Source organism: Lissotriton helveticus, chromosome 6, assembly GCF_964261635.1.
Source record: "Lissotriton helveticus chromosome 6, aLisHel1.1, whole genome shotgun sequence".
Classification (NCBI taxonomy): Eukaryota; Metazoa; Chordata; class Amphibia; order Caudata; family Salamandridae; genus Lissotriton; species Lissotriton helveticus.
In genome coordinates this window covers 479,608,626-479,631,317 of record NC_136067.1, presented here as the reverse complement: position 1 = coordinate 479,631,317, position 22,692 = coordinate 479,608,626, and positions in this window count along the sequence as shown.

The window sequence follows — 22,692 nt, the reverse complement described above, 5'->3', positions numbered from 1 at the left end:
ACCACCACGAGACCCCTGTGGGTCTACAGCTACGGACTTTCCTAGGCATTGCGGAGCAGGAGGGGCCATTTGTACTACAGGCAAGCACCTCAGACATTGTTTGTCCCATGATTGATTTCATTATCGTAATACCGGCGTCCACATGGATATGTTAATTTAAAGGACTTCTAATCCCATCATGGTGTGCTTCACTACTCACCTGATTTTGACAAATGTATTGCGCACCTGAAGCCATCTTGATTGGAGTAAAGTGGTAACTCTTAAAACATTTAATTTAAAAAGGAACAACATGAGGGGGTTTATTTTGCCATAGAAAGTATGATTAGTGCTGCAGAAAGAAAAATTAGGGCACATTTTGAGTGACTTCTCAAATCCTCTTCTATTTCATTAAACAAACCTGACATGCAGATTAAAACATGCCCTTTCAATACCAGCAGCAGTCTTCCCTGGTGAGCACAAATATCACCAAGATGTAGCCCAAGTATAGCCCAATGACACATTGTCCCAGAGTGTTCTAAAGAAGAACAAGAGCGCTAACAGTCTTACTTATGACAAAAGAATGGCACACCTGAAGCCATCTTGATTGGAATAAAGTGGTAACACTTAAAACATTTAATTTAAAAAGTAACACAATGAGGGGGTTCATCTTGCCATAGAAAGTATGATTTGTGTTGAAGAAAGAAAAATCTGGGCACATTTTGAGTGACTTCTCAAATCCTCTTTTTTTCATGAAAAAATTCTGACATGCAGACTGAAACATGCACTTTTAATACCAGCAGCAGACTTCTGTGGTGAGCAGTAGCTTTACTACAGTGATCTAATGAGCAACTAGAGTGCTAACATTCAGAATTGATGGCAAATGTGTGACATATCTGAATACCTTCTTGATGGAATCAAAGTAAAAAACTGAAAGCATTTCCTACTGAGGAGGCTGCAGTAAATGAGGAAATTAGGAAACTTCATAACAAATAAATCTCCCAAGATGGCCACCAGAGACAAAAGAGCCCAAATGTAGCACAAATATCACCCGGATGTAGCCCACATGTTGCCCAATGACAGAAGTGTGCAAAACACTTTTTATTTTTAGTGTTTTTGCAGTTTTATATAGTGCAGATTTGTCAGGTATTGAAATGCTTTACATGAGCATTGGTTACATTACACAAGAACAAATTCATTTTGGTTTTAGACATGGGGAGATTAAGTGATTTGACAGAATGTCGAGCTGAAGCTGAAACTCCAACCTGGTTCCCCAGTTGAAAAGTCTGCAGCTCTCCAAGTAACACCACATCCTCTCCATAAGTGCAACATGTAATCAAGTGGTCAACTGGATAAAAAAAACATAAATATAACAAGTAATTTACAAGTGCTTTGTCGCTATTTAAAAACTGAAAATATCTCCTCATTTTAGTTTTTTAGCTCTAACCATAATTTTGATGCAAATACGACCCTCTAATATATGTAATTTCTAAAAGAAATGCTCTTAGTATTACAGTTTTGATTACATCAAGATGATGTCAGGCGTTCCACACTTTTGAAATAAATATAGAATGTTAGCAATCTAGTTGTTCTTTAGGATACTGTTGGGAGGCAAAGGCCAGGGGCACGGACTCTGAAAATTGTAGGCAGGTAGGGGGTGCAGAGGAACAATTTGATCACACTGGGCAGGCGGGAAGGGCAGTGGCAGCACAACAGACTATGGAGGGCAGTGGAAAGGGGGGCAGGGGCAACACACCAACAATACAGGACTGGCAAGAGAGGCTGTGGCAATATACTAGACCATTGTGGGCAGAATGAAGAGGCATTGGTAGTACAACCATACATGCCAACAGATCTGATTCAGCCAGGAAACTTCCAATGTTTTTAAGCCCAAATGGGCTTTATTTGATCTGTCTCCTGTCTACAATCTCCTCTTTTTCAATGTAAGTCAAAGGAGAAAATCAATACCCCAGTTTTTTTCAAAATCTCCCTCTTACCAAGTTCAAAATGTCATCAAGTATGGTACATTGGATCATGGAAAGAAAGAATTGGGGTAGGGACATGGACTTGGATAACAGAGGACAGGAGGGACTTGGAGAGGTGCACCAAACTGACCCTAAAGGGCAGGCATCAGGGTTTGCAGCAGCACAATACAGCACACAGGGCATGCGGGATGGGAGTGCAGCACAACAATCCATAGAAAGCAATAGGGAGGGGAGAGGACCATGCACATGGACAACAGTGAACAGAGGGGAAAGAGCCAATGGTAGCTAGCTGACCATAATGGACAGACTGGAGAGAAAGCTGCAGCATAACGGACCATAAAGGGCAGGAGGGACGGATCAGGGGCATTACAATGGAACAGACAAGTCAGGAGGGAGAGGATAGGGGTCTGCACATGGAAACAGAGGGCTGGGGGCAGGGGGCAAAGCAGGAGCAGCAAGATGACTATGGAGGTCAGGAAGGATGGGCACTAGAAGCAACAAACACCATGGAGAGCAACAGTGAGACTATAATGGCATACACACAGACCATGGAGGGAAGGTGGGAGGGGGTCAGGGGCATCTAACTGACTAAGCAGGGAATGTGGGAGGGGCTGTGGTAGCACAAATGACCATGCATGGCAAGCGGGAGGGTTAGTGGCAGCACATTGGCTATGATGGGCAAGAAGGAGGGTGCAAGGGCATGCACAAAGGACCATGGAGAATAGAAGGGAAGGCCAGGACCTGGGCACAGGCAAGAGAGTTCAGGGCAAGGGGCCTCACAACAGACCACACGTGGCAGGCAGGAGCAGCAGTTGCAGCACAACAGACCAGGGAGGGCAGAAGGGTGTGGTAGTAAAATGGACCATGGGAGACAGGAGGAAGGGGATTGGGGCATGGAATGGGAACAGGCAGGGTGGAGGTGGCAGGGACAGGTTACAGTCATCTGACAATGCTAGGCAGGTGGGAGGGGAGTGGCAGCTCAACAGAACATTCAGAGTAGATAGGAGTGGCAGGTCCATGGAATATGGTGGGCAAAAAGGATGGAGCAGGGGCATGCACACAGATATCAGAGGGCAGGGGGAAGGAGAATTGGGGCAGAAAGATAAACGCAGAGTCCAATGATGGGGCATAGAATTGGGCAATGGAGGGCAGGAGGAGTGGACTGGTACATCATGCTAAATGGAGGGCAGTGGCAGCACATCAGACCATGCATGGTAGGAGGGAGGAGGCTAGTCCATGGATTCAGACACAGAGGATAGGGAGGAGGTGGATGGGGCAGCAAGCTAACTTTTCAGAGAAGGTGGGTAGGCCAGTGGCAGAACAACGGCCACACAAGGCTGTAATAAGGGAGCAGGAATATGGACTTGGACAATGGATGGCTAGGAGGAGGGAAGGCAGGAGCAGCAATTGAGGGCACTGAATTTGATTATAATGGAATAAAGTGGAAACATGCCAACTTTATGAATTGTAGAACCAGAAATGTATTTTACGCTCTATTGTGTCCTTGCATACAAATTTATGTAGGAAAATCAAGTCAACAGATAATTGCCAGAATCACACAGGACAGATGCAATATCAAGAAGAAGGTCATTTCAGCACTGTTGGTGGAACATTTTCTAAAAAAAACTCACAGTGAGAATGACATTCAATGGACAATTTTGGCAGCAATGAATGCCACAAACAGATCGATAGATTTAGAAAAAGTCTTGTTGAAAATGGAAGCCTAGCTGATAATGGAATTTAACAGCATTAGCACCGGATTGAACAGCATGAGTGAGCTGATTGGATATGACACTACATATCCCAGAACGCACTAGCTATGAGCAACAAATGTGTATGCTCGGCATTGGAGTCTTTTTTACACTAACGTAATGACTTGTGAAGTGTAATGTCACAAAAGAAAGATTACCGAGTGCAGTGGCCCATGGTCTCAGGAAGATCGACGATACAATATATCATAGAATGTACTAGTATTGAGTCTTTAATTAAGTGTATCTACCTTTCCCAAGATAGGTTACTCAGAGGCAGCAACTCGGAAGTGATTAGAGGCATTATGCCCACAAACTTTGTTTTGAATGGAACGGGGACCGCGTAATGGCGGATAGCGTTTGACGGAACACGAGAAAAAACTGTTTGGGAGGCACTTGTTGGTGAGTACTAGGCACAACGAGTGTTTGATGAATAATACGCAGAGTGTTATTGATAACTAAACACCAGCAAACTTTCACTTTTAGAAGAATGTGCCATGATGAATTATACTCCAACGACTGACAAGGTGGCTTCGTTTGAGAAACTGAACCCGCAAGGTAATTAGTTGAAATATTGTGATTGTCAGTAGACACAATGTTGCAGCCCTGGGGAATAAAGAGCCATAATCCTTCTCTTGCAGAAGGGATACAAGTCTTCGATTGAACTTGAAGGCGGCTTCATCAAAGAAACCGAACCCACAAGGTAATTGTTCGAAACATTGTTATTGCTAACAGATACAATGTTGTAACCCAGGTCAGTAAAACGCAACTACCCTTTCCTTACAGAATGGACAGGAAGTTCCGAATGAACTTAAAAAAGCGAATTCGGCTGGATTGAGCAAACATCTAAGCAGGTAATTTTCCCGCTGTGGCACAAGTGGTGTACACTGTAGTTTTAAACAGATAGAAGCAAAACTAAGTACCCTTTTTTTGCAGAGGCACAATTGGGTTTGAGATGCTTACAAAGGATTTCAGCAAACCAACACTGACAATATGAGATAGTGTGTTGCTGCCATTCAGGTATAATAGTCCTGATATAAGTACGCTAAGTAAGAGTAGATGTGGAGTGAGCTATTTTAATATTTCCTTTTTTTGTCACAAACAATTCATTACAGACAAGAATAAGACAGCCCTGAGGAGAGTCCTGTGAATGATACACCAGTACTCAAAACGCGTCGGCATAGTCTCAGAACAAATAGAGGCGTTGGGGTCTATTTTCATGCTACAACCAAGGAATTTTTGTTTCAACTAAGTTTTTTCCTTGTTGTTAACTTCTATGATCTGGGAGACAGCCATTACAACGCGGGCTTTACACCGCGCTACCATCACGACGCAGCCATCACAACGCAAGTCGTTACAACGACTTGCGCTGGATGTCGCTATATACTAAGGAATAGTATGATTTACTATTTCAACACCTTCCCTATTGTTACGTTGGCTGGAGTTGGAATAGTAAATCATACTATTCCTAAATCCAGCGCCTACAGCGCAAGTCGTTGTAACGACTTGCGTTGTGATGGATGCATTGTAATGGTAGTGCGGTGTAAAGCCCGCGTTGTCATGACATACATCCTATGATCTAGTGACTGAATGTGATAATCATCAAATAGAGGTATCAAAGGAAGGTTTAGGATTTTTTCATCCTCCTTGTTGATCATATAAGAAGTGGAATATTGAAAGAAAACTGTGTTGATATAAAACTGTATCTTTGTTTTTGACAATATTTGTTCACAATTAATGAATGAATGAGCACGATTTATCATTTTTGTAATTGTTTTTTCAAAAACGTTTATTTATAAGTTTTGTGATGTAGCCATGAAATTATGTTTTTTTCTCATTGTATCAATTTATTAAACTTACAAATTAAGGTCATAAGTAAAAAGGTAAAAATTAAATACAGAGATGAACAGAAGAAATGTGTTTATCTTTAAGCAAGAATAGATTGCGTATTTTTTAAAAAATCGAGGTGTAGGCTATTCTTTGAGTGGTTCTAGAAATGACATTGTGTGCATATTAACACTTGTTTTCTTTTCTTTATTGTATCAATTCCTGAGATTTCACATCGTGACAAGGCCAATATGGCTGCGAGCTTTTTGGGTTAAAATAATATGTAGTCTTTTGTTAATGTTGGCAACTTTAGGCAATTGTACATTTAAATAAGGATGCTACAATGACATCTTGTATCGTTATCAAGTTTCGGACGAGCCGAAACGCGTGGATCACGTCCTTTGCAGATTAAATACTTCCAAACTACATCCTGAGTGCTGATTCCTTCCTTGTAAGAGTGAGAGGCGATTAAATACATATATATAAAATTTACTGACAAAAACACAGGTTTCAGGGACCTTATAGTTAGAAATTAGCATTTAAAAACCTCAGAAATTCACTGAAAAAACCACAGGTTTCATTACCGTCAGAGTTAGTTGGACATTTTACTCGTACAAAACAAGAGAAATTCTGCCGTTATAGTTAGTTGTGCTAACTATAACTCATGCCACCGCAATGCACTGCTGATGACGTCACATATTACATCACTCATGATATGGTCTGTGACATCACTGATGACATCTCAAATGACATCACTGATGACATCATCCATGTGATCATCTGATGCACCTCCTCACACCCTAAAATATAGACTACCATTCTCGAAACCATAGAAACACCAATACTAGTACAGCTACAATATTCTGTGCACTATGCATGCAGACCTTTAACCAGCTACATACTGTTGATACGCTCTTCTAAATACCCAGTTAGCACCTATGCAGTCTAGGAATCCTTTGTCTGTCCCATGCATTTTTCCAATCACCCATCCAGCACTAACTTCTTATCCTATTACTCCACCAATACCTAAGCACTTATAAATTCACTATACACTCTGTTTGTAATACTGTAATTATTCTAGTTACTAGTCATGAACTTATGGAATGGTCTAGCTACTAACACAAGTACAACTATAACATTGTGTGTACTATCCAAGCAGACCTCTAACTAGCTACATACTATTGATACACTCTTCTAAATACCCAGTTAGTACTCATGCAGTGTAGGAATCGTCTAGTCTGTCCCAATGCACTTCTTTAATCACGTATCTACCACTATCTACTTATCCTATCACTCCACCAAAACGTAAGCACTTATAAATTAAGTGTTCACTCTGTTTGCAGCACTGTCATCATTTCAGTTACTAGTGGTATTCTTATAAAATGACCTAGGCACCAACACAAGTACACATAAACTATTCTGTGCATAATCCCTACAAATCTCTAAGCAGATACATAATATTGGTCCACTCCATTAAATACTGAAGTAATACCTATGCAGCATAGGATACCTCCTGTCAGTCTCATGCAATTCTTCAATCACCCATCCAGCACTATGCTCTTATTGTATCAGCCGCCCAATACCTAAGCACTTATGGGGCAGATTTAAAAGCACCCTGCGCCACCAGTACGTCACTTGTTGTAACGTAGTGATGGCACCAGACACTCCTTCATATTTACAAGGAGAGGAAGAGCAACCCTGCATGATTTTTCCTCTCCTTGTAAGAACGACCCCGTCATACACAGAACTTTGCGTTGAAGGGGCGTTCCATATGTGTTGCTGTGGGTGTTCCCACGCGACACGCATAAAACAAGACACATCTCCAGATTTATGAGATATCGTAAATCTGGAGAAGTGTGTGAATGCTGCGCCATCCTAGAGTTGATGTAGCAAGTCGCAAAAAGGAGAATTGTTTTCATTTCTCCTCATTTTTTTCCTCTTTCAATGCATGCTGCATTCCACAGCATACATTGAAAGAGGAAAATGCCTTCACTGATTGTCTTTGTGCAGGAAGGTGTCCCTTCCTGCACAAAAACAATCTTTGCATGACACAGACATCCTTGCACCATGGTGCAAGGGTGCCTGTGTCATTGATTGCCTGCAGTTTGTGCAGCAGTGCAGAGGGAAGCACATAGTTGCAACATATTCATATACATATGTCACATCACTGTGCTTCAGAAGTGCCACAGTGTAGTGCAGCTAAAGAGCTTGCAGTGTGACGCTGCAGTACTTCCTCATAAATCTTCACCTATAAACTCTCCATACACTACTAAGGCATTCTTTCAGTCAATCATGCTGTATACATATATTTAACCACACTTTCACACATTACCTTGCAATTATAGTTCTTTCTTTAACAAGATAAGGTAGTTCTGATAAGAACTTTTTTTCTTCTTTTTTCTTTTGTATTTTTTTACTTTTTTTTTAACAATTTTGTATTTGTTTTGTGTTTGTTAAAAAAACGTAACAAAAAAAAGAACGGTTAAAACCGGAAACTTTTGGAATTACTTATCATTCCAAAATCAAACAAAAAAATTAACAACAATGGTTGCGTTGCGCAACACAAACTGCATCCACCGTCTGCTCACCGAAGCATATACGTTTCTTACACTTCATGCAGTGTTGCTCGAGAAAGACGAATTCGCCCTAGCCGCGGCGCCACACCTCTACCTCAGGTATTCCTGAGGATGCTCCAGACGTACTTGCCACAGCAGGTGAGGGGTTCAAAGCAGCTTGCCTCATTTCCTCCCGAGCAATTTTTTTTATTTCAAACACAAATATTGTTTAATTTTTTTGTTTTCTTTTTTTCTTTTAATATATTTATATTACTTTCTTTTTTTTCAATTTTTTTCAGAGTCGCGCACCCAAAGCGTACACATCACAGTGGGTGCAGTCGTGAAGGATCCACATACGGAGTAACTAAACTACATGAATGTGTGCATCACTGTCTCTGCTGTTGTATAACATGCTGCATCAGTTGGTCACTAACTACAAGTTATAGTTAGCAGAATGAACTATAACGGAGGAGTTTTTATGGTTTTGTACGAGTGAAATGTCCAGCTAACTATAACACCCCTAAAACCTATGTTTTTTTCTGTGAATTTCCAAGGTTTTTTAAATGCTAATTTTTAAGTGTAATAGTAGTTATACCTATTTTTGTACTGATTTTCTACAGTTTTTAACTGTTTATTTATAAATAAATAAATAACATTATATATTTTTCTGCAAATTGCAAAAAAAGGGGCCTGCCATCTCCGCTTTGGAACCTGCCACCATTGGTCCAAGTCTGCTCCCCGCCTCCTGCAAGAGCCGGCATTGCTTTTGCACAAGGGGAGTTGCTGACATGCAGCTTCCCTTGTGCAAAAGCAATCCTGCTCTTGTTTTTAGAAGCAAAAACCAAATCAGTGCTATGATGGCTCCCGCCCTGTCATAGCAAACAGTCCCGGAGGTGGGCACCCTGGGACATTGCAGGAGCCGGCCCTGGGGGGTGGCAGTCCCTAGGGTCATCGAGGGCTCCAGGTGGTGGGCCGTGTGGCCCCCTCCCTACATTTTGAAAGCCCAGGGAGGTGGTGGTCCCCACAGCCAGGTGTCCGCAATAGACTCCTGCATTGAAATAAAAATGCCCTGGGGAGGCGGTGGTCCACGGGGCAGTGTGGGGGGGCTTGAGCCCCTCACACACATTATTTATTTTAGCCCCAGGGGGGTGATGGTCCCCAGGGCTTGGAGGGGCCTGCAAGGCCCTCCACACATTGATAAGGATTGCCCCGGGGAGGTGGCAGTCCCTGGGGCAGCATGAGGGTCAGGAGCCCCCCACCTTTTTTAAATATAAGCCCCGGGAGGTGGTGGTCCCCGGGGCTGCAGGGAGCGCGTGTCCCCAGGCATAAACAGTTAAGACCGGGGAGGTGGCAGTCCCTGCGGCCGCAGGCCTCCGTTACATAAGTAAGCATTGCCCCTGGGACCTAGCCCACCCCGGGGCTTAAAAAACCAAAGCGCGGAAGCTCGCGCTTCGCTTTTTTTTTTTACCAGGTTTACGCACCCAGCGCAAGCCGGCTGAAAATGAAAAAACTCTTTTTGGGCCCCCCTGTGCAGGCCTGAGGGTCAGGGTGTTTTTACCCTGCCCCCTTTTCTTGTTCTTTTTATGTTTCTCTCACCTTTTTCCTTCTTACTCGGTCCAAGGCACAAGATGGCTGCCCACACTTCCTGGTTTGAAGTGTTGCCAGTCAATCAGAGTCTAGTTCGTGCTCTGCAGGGCTCAGACAATCAAATGTCACAATTCTCAAATATATATATATCTGTAAATCTTTAAATAACTCAAAAACTACTGAACTGATTTACACCATTTAAAATAAAGTGTGCTTTCTGGACCAAGAGCTATCTCTGTGCCAAATTTGGTGTAAGCCGTTCAGCAGTTCAGGCTGTAGCTGTGTCTAAAGTTTTCAATGGAAATTAACATGAAGAAAAAACTTTTTGGGACCCCCTTTGTTCTCCCCTCCTTGATGAATCATCCCGAAACTTTCAAGACAGGAGCTGACCTGAGTGAACAATTAGTTTTGAAGATTTTGTGAACATTCATCAATTGGCGCAAACGTTATTGGCAAATCAAAAAAATGCTTTTCCTATGGAAACTAGGTTCTAACTATAACTACCTACTGGCGACCGCCAGTAGGTAATATATAAATATATATATATATTTACGGTATTTTTCCTTATACAAGTGATTGTGCTACTACATGTGTATTTCACATTCCAGATGAAGACAACCAGAGTGATTTTCTTACCTAAATATCATACCACAATAGTGCTTACTTTTAAACAAGGTTGAGTTTGCAAATAAAAATGATATATCTCACCTAAAGGTGATTTGCGGACTTAGAAGGGATTTTGTAGATAAATATGATTTGTACTACTAAACATTTTCCTTTCTTATATTGCTAAAAGGGTGCATTTGCAATCCAAAATGCTGTCAACTAAATGTGAAGTCATAATGAAGTAAACCTTTTATACCTAATTGACAACTATTGCCTTCTGTTCTCAGTGATTCCCATAACTGTTCAAATGTAGAAGAGTTATATCTGTGTGATGGTTATGTTCATTGCTTATGAATGCACGTTTGACAATGTATAGTTATTGTTCTCCTGACAAGAGTTGAGATCAAGTTTGCTCACAATATATATCTCAGTTCTTGAATGTCTAGGAATGTCTAACATTTTGCACCACAGATTAAGCCCATAGCTGTTGATTGTTCTGCCCCTTTCAATGCAACTTATTCTTCTTCATTGTGCCAGTAAACTATGATCCAAACAACAGCTTTCATTGCTCCTTAAAGCATGCTTTATTTCTTAGATCTGCTTCCTAGTATTTTTTAAGTAAGGCTTCCAGTTTTCCATTTTTACTGATTAATATAGACAGAAAACCTGCCCTTTTCCTGCCAGTATTTATTTTTAAATATTGAAAAATGTGGAAAATGAGATTCCTTTTAGATGATTAACACTCCTGTCAGTCATAATTGCTAGATCAATAGCTGTGAAGATTGACAGACATGGTTAAACAATTTTAATTATTTCCTAATAAAGCCTAAACAACTTCAGCAGCACAGCTGTGTCTACAATCATGCAAACACATCCCTGGAATTACAGATAGACAAGAATACACCTCCACCAACACAATGGAGATTCAATTATTCTGTATTAGATGACCCAATCTCTAAAAACGAAATTCCTGAAGCAATCACACACTATTTGGAAAACAATTGCCCCTTAACATCCTCAAAGGAAGTCAGATGGGACATCCAGATAGCCAGCTTAAGAGGAAGTATGATAAACATGATGTTGATTAAAACAGAACTACTAATAAAAGGTTTTTAGGTCTAGAAATGTAATAACAAATTTAGAAAGCACTTTAATGTACACAAAGGGCTCAGACCCCTTAAAAACCTTACATGGACTTTAATACGAATATTACAAAATCCTGAGTAAAACAGCACAAAAATGGATAGACATACACAAAGCTCAAAAAACCTGTGTAAGAAAGAGAGCGGGAAAATATTTAGCCAAGTATCTCAAATATACCAAAAGTATGTCCGCAATTCATGAGATCTGTAATAAAGAAGGGGAAGTACTTACCTCAACAAAAATAACACCTAAAACATTTCAAGACTTCTACTCCAAATTCTACAATTCAAACACAGATATATCTACAAAGGATTGTCTATATTACCATTCACACCATTGACCAAGTTTATTATACTGTTCTCATCAAGCCAATTGAAAGCAACAAAATTATAGTTGTGGTCTGAAGCCTCTAATCAGGGGACTTTCCTAGACCAGATGGCTACTCTGACTCATTCTATAAACCATTCACTGCTGTTCTTCTAGACCCACTGACACCATTATTCAAATATTTTGACAAAGAAGAATCCATATCTGGCACAGCAACCAAAACTACTATAGTGGTCATTCTACTAGAAGGAAATGATCACATGGATACTGAAAATTATTGACCGATATCACTAATAAACATTGACTGAGAACTATATGCAAACATTTTAGCCTACAGACTGGAGTAGGTTATACACAAAATCATCCACCCAGCACAGGTAGGCTTTCTAAAAAGGAGACTAGCAGCAGATAGTATAATAATGTTGTATCATGTGAGTGACAAAACCAAACATCTAAACTCACCAATGACTGCCTTTGCATTAGATGTCTAGAAGGCCTTTGGAAAAATCTCCTAGATCTTCCTACATGCAACTATACAAAAATATAATCTAGGCAACAATTTCATTCACATGACAATGGCTTTTTATTCCAATCCAGAAGCAAGAGTAAGGATTAATGGTCATCTCGCAAATCCATTTAAACAAACCCAGAGTAAACGTCAGGGATGCTATTTATCCCCTTTACTCTTCTTACTAGTGATAGTGACCACTATTAAAAGCCTTTACAAACAATACCAATATTAAAGAGATGCCTTTCTGCAATGGAATGCAACTAATTGCAGCCTAGACAGCTGATGTGCTAATACTCACAGAGGATACAGAGGGATCAATTCCAGATATTATCACAGAAATTGCTAAATACACTTTAGGCTCTAGTTACTCACTGAACAAAGAGAAAAGCAAGGTCTTCCTACAAAATGTTCATTGTACCCCAATGATAACAGAGGACTCAGAATTAAAATGACAATCAAACTAAATAAATTACGTCAGTGTCTGGTTTCCTAATGACCTAAAGGGCTCATTGACAATAAACAAAAATAATCTGCTATCTAAAATCAAGGATCTGTTAAACACCTGGTCTCCTAAATACATTACCTTGTTGGAGTGATGGACATAGTGTGCAACGGGGCCGCTAGAGAGCAGTGCAGAGAGACAGCACTGGGAGCATCGAGTTGCAGAGAGCAGCTATGTGCGGAGCAGAGCGGAGAGGTAGCGCTGTGCTGACCTGTACTGACCCGACCCAAGCGGGGGTCAAGTGGCGAGGAGAACGAGTGGTGAAGAGAACGCAGGAGAGCGCTGTCATCGCAAACCCACAGACCGGTAAAACTCGGCAGACGGCCGAAGACAGCTCCGCCACCGCCCTACACCCTCGCTGGCCCACTCAGCCCTGAAAAGCCCAGAAAGCAGGAGAAAGCAGGAGCACCGAGTTCCGCATCCGAGTCCGTGTCCTGCCGCGCCTCAGAGTTTCCAGCGCCTCGGAAAGCAGCGGAACCGTTGCAACCAGCAGTTCAACAAGCCGCCTCCCCCCGGCTGCAGTACTGCTGAGTGAGCTCCGAGGGGGCTACGGGGGGACTGTAGACCTGACCCTAACCTTGACTTTGACCTTACCTTGACCGAGCAGCATTGTGCGGCTCCTGTGCGAAAAAACAAAACAAATAAAAAGCAGAATATTTGTCCAGAGGCGAGGCAGGCAGAGGGGGGGCGAAGGAGGACGCAGGAGGAGGTAGTACCTTATGCTGCCCCGCATACCCCCGCACACCCCGTATCACCCTATAAGACACATATAACCTGCCAATAGACTGCCTGCTGGCAGCAACCCACCTGGAAAGGGCCTCTCTAAGCACCCCCCAGTAGTGAGAGGGGGCCAGGTACCAGACGGTGGCGAAAACGGGAGAGATATTCATTGCAGGATCAAGGCTGGAGATCGAAAAACGTTCTAAGTGGAGGGAGTCAATCGGCTCGACACTAGCTTAATCCAGCCCAGCGCAGATCAACAAGGCCTGTTACACTGCATTCTGGTAGCCAACTGGGGGAAAACTACCGAAAAAAAAAAAAGTCAATCGACAAACAATCAATCAAACATAGAAACAAACACAGAATTAAAGCGATAGCAACAGGCATACATCCAAGATATACAAAGGCCAGCTTGATAGAAAGGCAGTGGCCTAACTCTACGCTAAAGGCACCATCTACTACCCCGACCCGGGCACAACAGCCCCATATACTTATACAGTAAGTGAGAGCAGCCACCATAACAACCACTCTGCCGAGTACCTTCCGCTGCCCCCGCTCCCGCCCTCTCCCTGACGGCAGCTGTCCTCATTCCACGGGGCAGACGGGCTTGGGAGGTGCGAGCGCGAGCGTGAGGGTGAGTGTGAAGCAAAGTCGTGTTGCCACCACTGGCAGGTCATACTCTCCCTACGCAATCTCCGATCTTGTGAGTAACATGACCGGCCTGCTGGTGAGCGAGACCGAGTCTAGAGAAGACCTGTGGTGGCAGGCTCACAAGAGTGAGCGCGGAGACCAGCGCTGTGATACCAACCCCGGCGCAACGCCTAGGCCAAAAGCGCTCTGCATCAGGTGGAGGCGGAAGGCCGATCTCAGGTTGCAAGCTGGTGTGAGCGCGGAGACCCAGGCTGAGATAAAAACGCCGCTGCAACCCAAAGGCCGCAAGCCCACATCATCAGGGGGGACTCATAACCCCCCCAAAAAAAAAAGAAAAAACAAAACCAGAGCGCGGACAGCGGTAACTTAGCTGCATTGCCTTGGCAACTAGGGGACGCGAGCTGCAGTAGCGACAGCCAAAAAATGAGGTCCAGCAAAGTAAGAAAAGCACCCAGCGAGAAACCGACAACTGGGAAGGGCTCATCCAAACGGAGAAGATTTGAAAAAACATCCGCAAATAAGGCCAATAGCACCCTGAAAAACCCTTTAATATCACTAATTGCGACACTCTTTGAAAAGTCAATAGCGAACAAAAACTCTTTACAGGATCTACGATTCAACTTCCTGAAAGACCCAGGTGCGACACTGTTTTCCTCCATGGTAGATGTAGCGGGCTTACAAACCCCACTGGATCCAGCAAAAGAATTAGAAGTCATCGATCAGCCGGCAGACGAAGTTTGCACGCCCTCAGCTTCGCCTGTGAACCTACCTGCACAATTCATTGAAGACTGTATTGCTACCAAAAGTCAAGATCACATACTAATCAGTGATCACAAAAAAAGTCTACCAAACAGACAAACAAGCGTAACCACTTCTGCATTAATCCACACTGCTCACAAGGAGGACTTAGACGCCTCCGATCAATATAAAGCACTAGACAAGCAAAGAAAAGAAACTAGCAGCCTATGTCTGGTAACAAGGGATTTAATGCAATAAACGCAAACCTTTACACTCCACTCAAGCCTTAATAATCTGTTGCAACAATGGCCTAACACTAGCCAATTACTTGACAAAATGAATGAGAGAGAGTTATCCCCCGAAAAAGCACCTAACCAACGGTTGAACCAGAAAAAATCCAATGCAGAGCCCACAAAGCTCAATGTAGATGAGGCCCCATACCCACCAGTTCTAAGCAACAACAATTCCGCACCCGGTTCTACGGCCCCCGCTGGACAACAAGCTCCACTCAATAACGCAAAGGAACATAACAACTCCCAAATACACAAAATACATTTTTACAAAGGCGAAGAGCCTCTGACCTTCGTAGCACCCTTCCTGCAAGCCCTTCAAACAGCTACGGCGACACTAACAATGCAATCCAACAAATTGGACATCCAAAATGATTTGATGAATATAATCGCATCCTACATAGCTGGAATAAATACAAAACTGGATAACCTTAACACCTTAACCTTAACACCTTAATCAAAAAAGCCCAGGCTAACTCTATCGAACAACATCAAACTTGCCCTTGCGGCCCAATTCTTGATAAATTGAGCACCCTACCAACGGTCCTTGATCAGATCGTTAATCTAAACAAACGCGCAATTAGTGCATTGATAGCCTAAACAACGCCAAACCCGAAGATAAACAAATCGGCAGCAATAGACCCCCGAAGAAAAAACACTTGAATTACACACATCTAAGCACGCGATCAATATAATCAGCGAAGACTCAACTGAAAAACCAACGACGGAATCTACCACTGTTGAGTCAACGAAACAAAGATTAACAAAAAGACAAAAAAAAGAAAAAAAGGAAAGAAAAGCAAGAAATAAAAAAATGCAAGAAGACGTGCACCGATGCCACAGTATTTATCCAATATTTTTAAACCAACATATACAAAAAACGACACAGGCGGGCATAAGGGACACTATGCAAGAGGCAACAGCAGGAGCCAGCAGACAACTTATTAACATAACAAGACCAACCGTGGAACCCAAGTCCCAAAGCTCACAGGGATCTCGGCAAACCCTTCCAATCGACACAAACATACGAGCAAAAGCTCCCCGCAAAACTGACCAGCTTGCCAGCAAAAGGGACAGAACACAAAACATTCCGGCGACAGATAACAACAAAACTATCGCTCAAGCGGACAATGGGCAGCCAAAGAGTTCTTTAAATGGGCGGTCATCTAAAGACCCGATGCGGGTCATGGATCCAATAAACTCGGCCTGTTGGAAGCACTTGCTCAATACAACACCATCATTAAACCCCCAAAATGCTCAACTACGAGCATATCACGAGGGATATAAAGATGCTCAAGAAGGTGTCAGTAGCCAACAACAGAAGGAGAGAGAGAGCGAAGCCGAAATGCACTGCCTCAAAGCCAACAATATAAAAATAGCCCACCAAGAAAGAACACATGGCTCTGCCCAAAACCCCGGGTCAATCACCCACATTACAACATCTGATAGTCAGCTCAACCCGACCCAGACAAAGCTGAGCTTCTGTGTTACTAACATCGAAATATCACGGCCAATCGAAGAGACAGCAATAAAGCCAATATCAGATGCCTCCAACTCAACATCTGATACCCACCGCAACCCGACCCAGACAAAGCTGAGCTTCTGCGTTACTAACAACGAAATGTCACGGCCAAGTGAAGAGGTAGCAATAAAGCCAATATCAGATACCATCAAAGCAGACAACGTTAGCTTCCAAATTATTTTTACTCCGGAGTACTTGACCCAAGGTAGACATGATATCCTAAATAGGACCAACATCTTAAAATTGATGGGAGAAATTAAGGATCTAAGCGCCATCAAAACGTCCGACTTGGACCGGGTTCAATTCTTACACAGCACTAATTCAACAATGAATGAACAAACATTGACAACATGGAAATCCGCCGCCATGTGCAATCTATTTTAGGGAAAACTGAGATATTCCAAGCATGGGGCATCCAACTATCACAGGCAATTGCCCCAAGATACCCGCAACCTTTACAGATAAACAGTTGCCCGCAACTTACAAGGAGACTGGCGGTTCTTGTCCCCAAAAAATCAGTCTATTCCATACTACAAAACGCCAAAGGCAGAAGCGAGGCAGAACCTACATGCGAAGAGCCCAACCTAGCTAAAGCGGGGGAACTGTTAACAACAATTGACTCTTGGAAATGGCTTCCCAGTATACTAAACAATAAAAGGTCTAACTGACCGATCGGTCCCGAAAGAAATAAAGCAGTAAATAACAATATACACATTATCTCATGGAATATAGCGGGCGCAAAAAGACTGCTGGAGGACGGTCTTGCCTTGGACGAATGGGACAACGCCGATATAATTGCCCTGCAAGAGACATGGCTGCAGGAAGAAATTGCACTGCCAGGCTATATCCACTACACGGGGCCAGAGAAAAAATGCAAAACATACGGGAGAGCAATCGGTGGCCTATCAGTATATGTGTCTACTGCTCTAAAAATCGAGACAGAACAACTCCAATCGCCGGATTCAAGCTTCCAGCTAATTAAATTATCAGGCCAGAAACAGCTTGGCCATAAAACGACAATACTGATCAATTATTACACTCAACCAAATCTTCAAGTAAAAAAGACAAAAAAACGATTTATTATGCAAGGAAATACTAAATCTTCGATGTTCTGAACCAACTTGGAACATTATCCTAACGGGAGATTTTAACTCCAATCTCATTTACACACCAGAGGAAGACGAGATACTAACCGGAGAGAACATATATTGGAACGTCCCCCAGCAGGCAACTGGCGCAACAAAGAGCCGAAAGGACAGCCTAGCTACTCACTTAGTAACGGAGCTAGAGTACCTAGGCATGCGAGTATTGAATGGTAGGACAGAGAAAGACAATCCACCAAAGAAAACGTTTTATGGTCCTTATAGTCAATCTACATTGGATTTTACTATAGTAAGTCTCCCATTGATCCCTCCAGTACTTACCTTTTACATCGAATACACACCAATGAGCGATCATAGCATGCAACATTTAAAACTCAACTTTTTTGCAGAAACACTGCAACTGGAGTATTCCCTGGAGGGTCAATTAGGAACAATTAATCAGAAACAAATACACTGGAACAGTTCGAATAAACTGAAGTGGACTTCAACAATAGAGGCCGCACTGCAAGAGACGAACAGAGCTACAACGGATAAGATACAAGCCTGGTCTCTTTTTCTTGAGAAATTAAAGTCAAAAATGAAACCAATTAAAACAGTGGCATAAAATAAGCACCCCACAAAGAAACTGCATTTGGCATTACAAGAACAAAGAAGGGCTCTACGCAGAAGCCAAAAAAACCTGCAACTAAAACCGAACGACCCGAGCTATTTGAATACTTTTCTTGTACAAAGAAAACTATATATAAAAAAAGGATTTGGGAGCAAAAAAAGAAGACGAATGACGAGCTCTGAATTAATTTACTGGCCAGCTCTAAGCTACAGGACTCAAATAAATTTTGGAACATAATAAACCAGCTGACAAGGCCACAACACATACTGACCTCGAATATCCAAGAAACGGTATGGTCATCCTTCTTGTCGACAAAATTCGAAGAAAACCAAAGGAATGCTCTTGGGCAGCAAATGGGATCATCGGACCTGCATTTAAACAGCAGCGAAGAACACTGCCATACCAACCGAACAACAATGGCCCAAAGGAAAACTCCACCAATTGAAGCCACAGAAGGCTGGTACATGGCTGATGAGATTATCGCCATCATCAGAAAGGGAAAAACTAACGAAGCACCGGGCCCGAACGGCATCCCGCAAATTGCCTTTAAGGAAGCACCAGATTTTTGGGGCCCATATCTCAAAGAACTCTTTGCCGATGTTCAAAGTTACAACTGCATTCATGATAGCTGGAAAGGTTCTATCATCACACCAATATATAAAGGAGGAGACAGAGCTAATCCTTTAAATTATCACCTAATAACACTCCAGGATATTGAAGCGAAATATTTTGCCTCTCTCACTTTAAAAGACCTGGTAAATTGGGCAGAAGATAAAGCAATGATCCCGATAAATCAAACTGGATTCAGAGCCGGCATCGGAACTACGTCAAACATTTTATCAATAACCATGATAGCAGAAAAATGCCAGCATTCAAAACAGGACCTGAACCTCTTTTATATAGACCTGAAGGCGGCATTCGATAGCGTTGATCGCAAGCTATTATGGGCGAAGCTGAGAGCTTGGGTCATACCTGAGAAAATACTGAGGGGCCTACTCCTATTCTATACTAATACATGGATACAGCTAGGGGGCGGATCACACCTATCAAGAAGAGTACATACATCAATCGGACTGAAACAGGGCTGCGTATTAGCACCACAGCTTTTTAACCTATTCATCTCAGACCTTTCGGGAAATGTAAACAACTGCAATGCGCACGAACCGAAACTTGGTAATTTCCATTTGACTCATTTGGCCTACGCAGACGACATTGTGCTCCTGAGTCTAACTAAAGTGGGCCTGTCCAGATTACTAGCAGTAACGTCAGACTTTCTGAAGGTAAATAACCTTGCTCTGAATCTGTCCAAAACAAAAACTATGTCAATAACCAACCGTCGCACAGCGCAACTGAACATCTCACTTGAAGGAAAATCACTGGAAAGAGTATCAAACTATAAATATCTAGGATACTACATTGACGACAAACTCACTCATAAAGCAGAGAGCCGAAGCATTAATATTCGCACTAAGCTCACTGGCTACTAACAGTGATGGCAACCAAAGTACTTCCAACTCTATCTTACGCTAGTATAGCTATGCAGGGCAAGGATGATATCACCCTAAATAGCCTTATCACAAAAATCTACAAGAAGGTCTTACAACTCCCACGCTCAGCCTCACCTGCCCAGACGCGCTTAGAATTTGGCTTGATGAATGAGTCACTGGGAAGACTCTACACAAGTATCAGAGTAAGGTATAGAATTAAAACGAATTCCACAATGACACCTTGGACAGCTTGTTATGGCAGGAATTAGAAAGCCAACAACACTCTGCAGCAAACAAATATCTGACTGGCGCTCTGGAGTAAACATGCACTGCAAACCTATGGGAAAAAAACCTGCCATTCGCGTCCATCAAACAGGTTCTAAATAAAGCGGCCAAATTTCATTCACTAATAACGAATAAAGCTATCTTTGCTGCCCGCTCCCATTCTTGGACCGTGATTAATAGTTGCAACAATCTCACCTCAGCCGTCTACCCAGCATCAACGTATTCTATGTTTATAAAAAAAAGGCTGATGGCAGTGAGATTTGGCAAACTACCAACTTTGTCCGATGACCCTGTCTGGAAACGCTCAGACGCAAATGCCTGTTGACTATGTTGCACTACAAAAGAAAACATAATCCACATTATATGCCACTGCAAAACATTGAACCGGGAGCGTACGCTCTTTTTAAAGAACATTTTTAGGGCCAAAAGACTACGCACCCGTAGATCGGCCATTATTGGCGCCCTAGACTCTACAGACCCTATAATCAATTGCAAACTGATAAAATTCTTAATAGCCTTTGAAAGGCGCCTGAAAGCTCTTGAAATTTTAAAATAAGATTTTCTGTATTATTAACTATTTTAACGACGAGCAATTTGATAAAGCTCCTACTAGCATCATTTTCAACTTTTGGGTTTTAAAATGCTTTATGAAGAATCTGATCGATTTTATTGTAACGGACAATTTTCTTTCTCTTTTGGTTTTGTTATGGTTTTATTTAACTAAACAATAAAGTTTATTATTACTATTATTACATTACCTGGTGGGGAACAATGGAAACTATCAAAATGACGATAGCGCCCTTGGCAAATTGTTTGAAAAACATTCTTCCATTTACACATTCAACCTCCTTTTTCAGGTTGGTAGACAAGTTGGCTTTGCATTTACTCTGGAAAAATAAGAAGGCTTGGATTATCTTTAGACAAACTCAAGATAAATGAATCCAAAGGGCATTTGAACCTCCATGACTTCCATAGATATCAACTTGCCTTCTTGGCTGCGAAGTTTCAAAACTCTGCCCTCTGCTTCAAATTGAATCCTAACTAATGCATCCACTAATGGTGTGCATCACTTTAACAATTAACCACACAAGACTATTTACCATCAAACATTTTCAACTTATCATTCAAAATACCCTGAACGCCCTAAAACAATTCAACAGAAAATAGACCAATAAAATCATAGGTTCATATGCTTGCATCTGGTACAATAAACATATCAGACTTCCCAACAAATCCCCCTTCTGAGAATTTTGACCAGCAAGGGTATTAACCTTATTAAGGACCAAGACATCCATGATCATCCTTTACCCTTCTCCACTATAAAAGCTAAATTCGATTTGGATGGATTTTTTAAACTTTCTGAATCTGAATCCACTCTCCGGAAAATAGGCTGAGCACACACTCCTGATCTTCCTCCCCATCACACTTTGTAACTTTAAAGTCCTGGGACATGCAGAGTCCAGAATGTATAAGCTCCTTGAGCCACCCAACAATTACCTAGTGAAGCAGGTGAAGAACAAATTGAATTTACAAAGCTCCATACACCACAAACTCACCTCTCCCACCTCACGTTGGGACACAATTCAGTGTTCTCCTTTTACTGCAGAACTCACCCCATCACTAGCTCAAGTATGATTTCTGGTCCATACACAACACATATTGTACACCAACCAAACTTCATAAACTGGGTCTCCTCAAATCCAACCTATGCTGGAAATGCAGCACCTCACAAGGTGATTGATATTTAATGTGTTTTACAGTGAATTTGTTTAGCCCCTTCAAGGACAACATAAAAAACCTCATCCAAGACATATTTAAGATTTGGGTAAAGTTAGACCTAACCGTGGGCATCTCTGCTTTTCCATCCCTGTTAAATGTATCTCCAACAGGCCTCCTTCTCTTAGATAAAGTCATTTTACATGTTAATTGTTGGATTTTCTTGTCATATACTTTAAATCTTGCATTGTGTATCATGCTCTGTATTTAAAAAACAAAACATAAGTTAAAATAAAAGTGTTTCCCATAGCTGCATTTTTTATTAATGTTCTTATTATGATTTCCAAATCTAAACCAAAGAGAACGTAATATTATATTCAGCTACAGGATAGGGATAGCAACACACCAGACATCCTAGTGGCTCTTGCTCTAGTTCTAGCTTAAGAGCCCTTAAATACCACAAACATTAAGCCCTAATGGCCAAACAGTAAAGCAAAACCTGTGATGAATACACCTGTCTAATACTCAGACAATCTTCCATAATGTATTTTAAAATTCATGGCAGGCTCTTGCACTAACATACACCCATACACCCAAGGCCAATCAAATTAATTTTCAAAGCACCACAAGATATTAATGTTGTGCCTGTTCTGCAGAGTACCAGAATATGTATTCTCTGCACCAACACGTGTGTTTTTCTCATCTTCTCAGAACTTGGTAATTGTTTTATAAATGCCATAACAATGAACCACAGCTTCTATATCTTATAGAAGTTTTAATTACAAGTAACTTTAGAATTGCCT